We start from the raw sequence: 6,819 nt of genomic DNA on the forward strand, positions 1-6,819 counted from the left end.
ATGTTTCGATGTTGTGCTTTCTTTTGATTTATGTTGTCATTGGAATACTTGTATATCATGCTTAGATGATGTTATTTACTGATGCATTTCCTTACTTTGATGATTAGCATGTGATAGGCAATGTTATCTACTTTGTAGGATTATCTAATGCTTTCTATTAGCATGTTAGATTTCATTATGCTTTTTGTAGGATGTGTTAGTAGTGACATCCCTATTATGACATTACTGACAATCTAATCAATGGCTTGAGAGGTTACATGTGGGGGATGGCTAGGACCCATGATGGTCTTATGATGCTATTGATGGTTGGGAGGAACCACATAGTTTTTTTGTATTGCTCATTGTGATGTTAATTCCTATTCATTGCGATGTTATTTCTATTTACTATGATGTTGCTTTTAGTACTCTGCAATGTTTCTCATATGTTTTTTTACTTCAATTTGTGATTAGATGGTTAGATGTTATTTCTAGCCTTCCATATTTTAGTTATGGTTGGAGTGTCCTTGCCTTGAGATGTGGATCTAGTACTCCCTGATGTGGAGGAACTTTGTTCTTAGATTTCTTAGCTTTTTACTGATTTTTTTTCTTGCATGTTGATTTGGGATCTTACGCAAGATTGCACTTTCTTGCGTGAGGATGCAAGTCTTCGCACAACATGTTGGGTTTCTTTGTGTAGCTAGGCACTTTCTCACACAAAACCCTACACCAATTCTAGGGTGTCTTTTTTGTATGACCAAACACTTCCTCACGCATAAGAGCACTTCTTCGTGAGAAAAGATACTTCTTTGTGTGGCATGATCCACTTCTTCGTGTAGAATTCTAGTAGAGAATGTTCTTGCACAAAAAATAGGGGCTATCTAGGCTTGTCAGAGAAAAATTTGAAAGTTGGTTTTGGACACCCTTTTAGCTTTTACATCTTCCTATTTCAAAACAAATTTCCTAAGGGGTTTAAAATATATCATTTAAGTATATTTAATTCCTTATACTTAAGATATAGTTTAATATATGCAACGAATCTTTTGAGATAGGTTCCAAACCTCTACAAGCTAAGATAAAGATTCTAGGAAATTTTAGGGATTCAAGAATTCAGACTTAGCCATTTTTTAGGAGTCAGCTTTTGTCTTTCAACTTGGTTGATCTCTTATGTTTTCTTGTTTATGTTTTTGGTCAGTGGTGGCACTTGGAGATCTTTGGTGGTTGGTTGTTGGTTAGTCTTTTGTTGGGATCTTTATGATCCATGTATGATTGTTGTCATGTGCTTTCATACTTGTTTAAAAATATATATATCTTGCTTATATTTCATCCTTGTTCCAAGGATCTCTGAGTGGGGCATTACAACATCACCCTACTGAACAAATTATTGTAGACAAAGAAGCCAGACCTATGACAAGGAACAAGTTGAGAATGGATACATGTTTTCTAAGCATGCATGAGCCTAAGTCAGTGAAGGATGCATTGGAAAATGATGACTAGAGTCAAGTAATGAGAGACAAGATTGATTAAATTGAGAAGAAAAAAACTTGGTCACTTGTACCCAGGCCATAGAACAAGAATGTTATTGGAACCAAGTGGGAATGTAGAAATAAACTAGATGAGAATGGTGAAGTCACAAGGAACAAAGCAAGATTATTTTGCAAGGGGTATGCTCAAGAAGAAGGAATTGAATATGGAGAAACATTTGGCCTTGTTGCAAGATTGGAAGGAGTAAGAACTCTACTTTCTTACTCTGCATACAAAGGTTTTAAAGTTTACCAAATGGATATGAAATCTGCATTTCTGAATGACATATTGGTAAAAGAGGTTTACATTGAACAACCTAAAGGATTTGTTGGTGCAAAAAAAAAGAACATGGTATGTAGACTACACAAAGCTTTATATGGTTTAAAGAAAGCTCCTAGAGCATGGTATGAGAGGCTTCACGACTATCTTGTGAAGATTGGTTTTGAGAGAACTAATGACAACAATAATTTCTACTTGAAGACTGAAGGAGGTAAAGGTATTTTACTAGCTGAAATTTTTTTTGATGATATCATACTTGGAGGGAAAAAAAGCATTATGTAAGACATTTTCTGATTAGATGATGAAATAATTTGAGAGGTCCATGTTTGGAGAGATTAAATTCTTTGTTGGCTTGCAAGTGTATCAAATGAAATATGGTATTTACATCATCCAATCTAAGTATGTGAAAGAAATATTAAAAACTTTTGGTATGGAGGATTCAAAACTTGTTAGCACACCTATGGTCACAAGACATAAACTATCAAAGACTGATGATTTTGCTAAAGAAAACCAAACTTTATATAGGTCTATGATTGGAAAATTACAATGTGTAGTTCATAGCAGACCTGACATTGCATTAACTATTGGGATTGTTGCAAGATTGTTTTCAAGTCCTAAGGAGAATCATTTGATGGAAGTCAAAAAGATTATGAGATATCTTAAAGGAACAAAGGATTATGGTCTATATTATAAGAAAAATGATAAGTTTGAATTGAGAGCCTATACATATGCTAATTGGGCTAGAAATGTGGATGACAGAAAGAGTATAAGTGCTGGAGCATTTTTCTTGGGAAAGAGACTAGTCACATGGACTAGTAAGAAATAAAATTGTATATCACAATCTACTGTTGAAGTTGAATATGTGGTTGTGTATGCTAGAAAATGTGACCTGTTAAGAGCATGGGTTAACAAAAAAACATTAGTTAAAAACCTTGAAAGTGCATCAAAGATTTATCAAAATGAAAGGAACAAACACTAACTAATGCTTGCTTGGGTTTTGCAACCCTAAGCAACTAACAAACCTAATCTTCTAGCCACCTCTATAGCTTAACAAAGGCACCCATAAGAGGCCTTGTTGGTGTGTTAAGATGGGAGTATGTTTGGTGTGCTCTCCCAAACACAACAATAAATGAATCTCTTGAGTGTGTGAGTGCAAGTGTGAATATAAATGTGAATAAAAATGCACTACGATCCTAAGCTATGTGGGATGAAGAACACTTCAAGAAATGGCTATGGAGAAAGTCATTCTTGAAAGCCTTCAATAATGAAGATGATATGCAATAAAGGAAACTAACTAAGAATGCAAGCTATAGAATGAAAATGTAAATGCATGAAGAAAACTAAATGAACAATACAAAATGCAAACTAAATAAGCTACCAAATGATTAGCATGAACCTATAAAATCACTATGAGAACTCTACTAATGCAAGCTCAAACTACCATGAAAGCTCAAACTATGAATGCAAACTCAAATCTCAAACCAACATGATAACAATGCAATAAAAATGAGAGATGCAAATGCTTGAGACAAGCCCTCTATTTATAGGCTTAAGGGAGGGCTTGGTGAGGTGGAATCCATGTAGATGCCACATAAGGTGACATACAAGCCATGCAAATGGTCAAGAATTCAAAGTTTTCTCACACATGTGTGAGCAAACTTGAGAAGAAGAGTGGGAGATAAGAGTGTGTAGGCATGCCATCTCACACATGTGTGAGCACACTCTTAGGCTAATGGGGGGGATTAGGGAGATGATTAGGAATGATTAAGTGAGATTATAGAAGAAATAGGCTTAAGAAGATGAAAATGATGGTTATAGGCTAAGCTCTAGGTTAGGCTTAAGATTAAATTAAATGAGATTTAATTTAATGATGGGTTTAGAGGAATTAATGGAATGTGAGGGTTTAAATAAATAAAATTTATTTAAAAAGGGGGAGACATGGAAGATCATGTGTTAAATTAATTTAACACATTAGAGCTAGGAGTATTTAAATACCTAAGAGAATGAACTCATTTAATTAATTAGTTTAATTAAATAAGTAGAGGAATGTGAGCAATATAATTAATTACAATGTCCCAGGCAATATTAAAATTAATTAATATACTGTTTAGGGACAATTTTAAGCATCTACATTTTTCCCCTCTTTGATGTGATGTTGGAATGACATCATATCAAAGAATAGAAAAAATAGGTTGCCCCAGAGAAGGATAGGAGTCCTAGGAGTTGTGCTGAAGCGATGACAAGGGATGAGGGTGCCCCCTCGAGGAAAAGGGGTGAAAATGAATATGTTTTGCCTCATTTTTTTGAAAATAGACATGGGAAGGAAAAGAGAAAGAGAAAAGGCTTAAAAGATGACCTTGCATGACTTGTTGGTAAGCTTGACATGAAGCGGGGTGAAGTGGATAATGATTAATATAAATACAACTTAACTACATGAATGCATGAGATTCAGTTGTGTTCATCTGGAGAGAGCACACCTTATTTTGATATTGCAAGAGGAGTTATGCATCAAATGCTATAGTAGCATAGATGACAATATTCCTTTGCATGGACTAGAATCTCAACACAATATATATAGGTTTCAGAGTCATGATGGAACAAATGACATATACACACTAGAGAGGTCTGGGCACACCCAAAGTCTTGTTAGGGATCTTGGTGGAAAGTGTGCTAACCTGTTGCCCCTAGTGAGAAATGCATAACCATAACTTGAAATTGACATAAATGTGCTAAAGAATCATGAAAATAGATCATATTACAAAATGACACGTGTAATCAGGTTAAACTGTTCAAATGATACCAAGATACTGAAGATCAAGGCACACTTGGGAAGGCTATTACTGACACACAAAGATAAAATCAACAAAAAGTCTTTATGACCAAGTAGTCATTCAATTCACCGTGTTTGCCATGAACTTGATTTTGATTGTGACATTTGTTAAGCCTGTGTAGGAAGGATTCATCCTGTAAGGAAAAAATTGATTGTTTAATCGAATTGTATTGAAATGTATGTGATTGTTCATTGGTAATAGTGTGAAAGGAACAATGTTCTTAAATCATTTAGTCTCAGTGTGAATTTGTGTAAATTTGTTTGCAATCACTATTTGATAAGCTCAGTTTGATGGGTTGAAGCTCAATGTCATGAGAGAAATAGAAGAATGTGGATAAGATAAGATAATGGATGAATTGAATTGGAATAGAAGAGAGAAAGTGATTTTTTTTATAGAGGAAAGTGTATTGAATGGAAGACTAGAAATTTGATCAAGGTAGATGCAAATAGATGAAAAAATGAAGGAATTGACTATGGAAATGATTTGAATGAAATGATTAGAAGAAGGGAATATTATTAGATTAGAGGAGAAATTAATTGATCGAATGGATTGGAAGAAGTAAAAATTGATGGAAGGTGGAATAGAGTGGATAGAATGGATAGAAATGAATTGATTGAATGAATGTGTGAGAGAATGGATAGAATGGATGGAATGGATTGGGACCAATGACAAGGGAAAACCAAAGCATGGTAAATGGAGGAAAAGCAACGTGAGTTGGGGGATGACAGGAATGGTGAAAGGATATGAGGGGCGAAATGATATGGGATCAGAAAATGCGAAACCAAGGACCGTGTTTCAAAGGAGTCTCAATGCCCCATACCAAGGATAGGAAAATGGAAGGAAATATGGTCAGAAAGGATGCATGAAAATGGAAAGATGGAACGAAGGCTAGCATATGGAGGAAGGGAAGGCATGTGTTCTTCCAAAGCATGTATGAATGTTTTAGTATTGTGCCTCTAATAGTGATCATCAGCATGGGCATGAAAGGAAAATGAATATGGGATATGGGAGGGAGGTTATGAAAAAGGGATAATGATATGAAGAGTATGGATGAAATGTGGGATATGAGGATGCATGAAAATGGAAAGATGGAATGAACGCTAGTGTATGGAGGAAGGGAAGGCATGTGCTCTTCCAAAGCATGTATGAACATTTTAGTACTGTGCCTCTAATAGTGATCATGAGCATGGGCATGAAAGGGAAATGAATATGGGATATGGGGGGGAGGTTATGAAAAAGGGATAATGATATGAAGAGTATGGATGAAATGTGGGATATGGAGTGGAGGGGATAACCAAGATCAAGGACATATGAAAAAAGGATGGAAGTATATAGGAGTATGGATGGAAAATGGATGAACATGAGAAGGACTATGGAATGCAAGAGAGGGATAGCATGTCAAGATCAAAGATGTGGATGTGAAAGTGGATGGAAGTACGTAGAAAAATGTGTGGATAATGTGCAATGGATATGGAAAGTGCATATGGATGGATGAAAGGAAAGTGAAAGTCAAGATCAAAGATGGAAAGGGATATTAACGGTAGATGGAAGATATGTAAGGCGGTGGTATGCATGGAGCTTGCCCCTAGTGTAGAGTGCAAGTGGAAGTGGAAAAGTGAATGGAGGGATAAGTGGAATAGGAAGACATGAGATACATGATAGGAAAATGAAGGGAGGACTCAAGCATCTATTTATATGGATAGCATCCCTTGATATTTTTGTCTCTTTATTTATTTATTTTTCAAGGAATTTTAGCTATTTTCTCATAGATGTTGGTAGGATAGTGAAAAGAAGGATGACGTGGAATGGGGAATGGAGGACAATGACTTATGAAAAAGTTTGGATGAAGGGGATGGAGTGGGTGGGAGGAAGACATGGTTGATGGATGCTAGGTTGGAAGACTTGTGAATGCATGGATGAAGGAGGTGGAAGGATCGTCATTGGCACACACCTTGAAGGGTGATGGAAAGGAGAAAATTTTGGAGGATATGCAAGGGAAAGTGTGGATTTTGGGATATAGGCACCCAAAATGGATGAAGCAGACGATGGATTTGGAATGGTGGATTTGGGTATATAAGGAACCAAAATGGATGTGGAAGCCTTTGGATTAGCCAAATTGGATGTCATTTTGAATCTTTCTTTGAGATTCATTGCTACATTAAGTAGCTTTGGTATCCACAAAATTTTTGCATTTTTTATTTTCAGCCTT

This window comes from Cupressus sempervirens, chromosome 3, assembly GCF_028749045.1.
Source record: "Cupressus sempervirens isolate cs-2001-9-10 chromosome 3, ASM2874904v1, whole genome shotgun sequence".
NCBI classification, from domain to species: domain Eukaryota; kingdom Viridiplantae; phylum Streptophyta; class Pinopsida; order Cupressales; family Cupressaceae; genus Cupressus; species Cupressus sempervirens.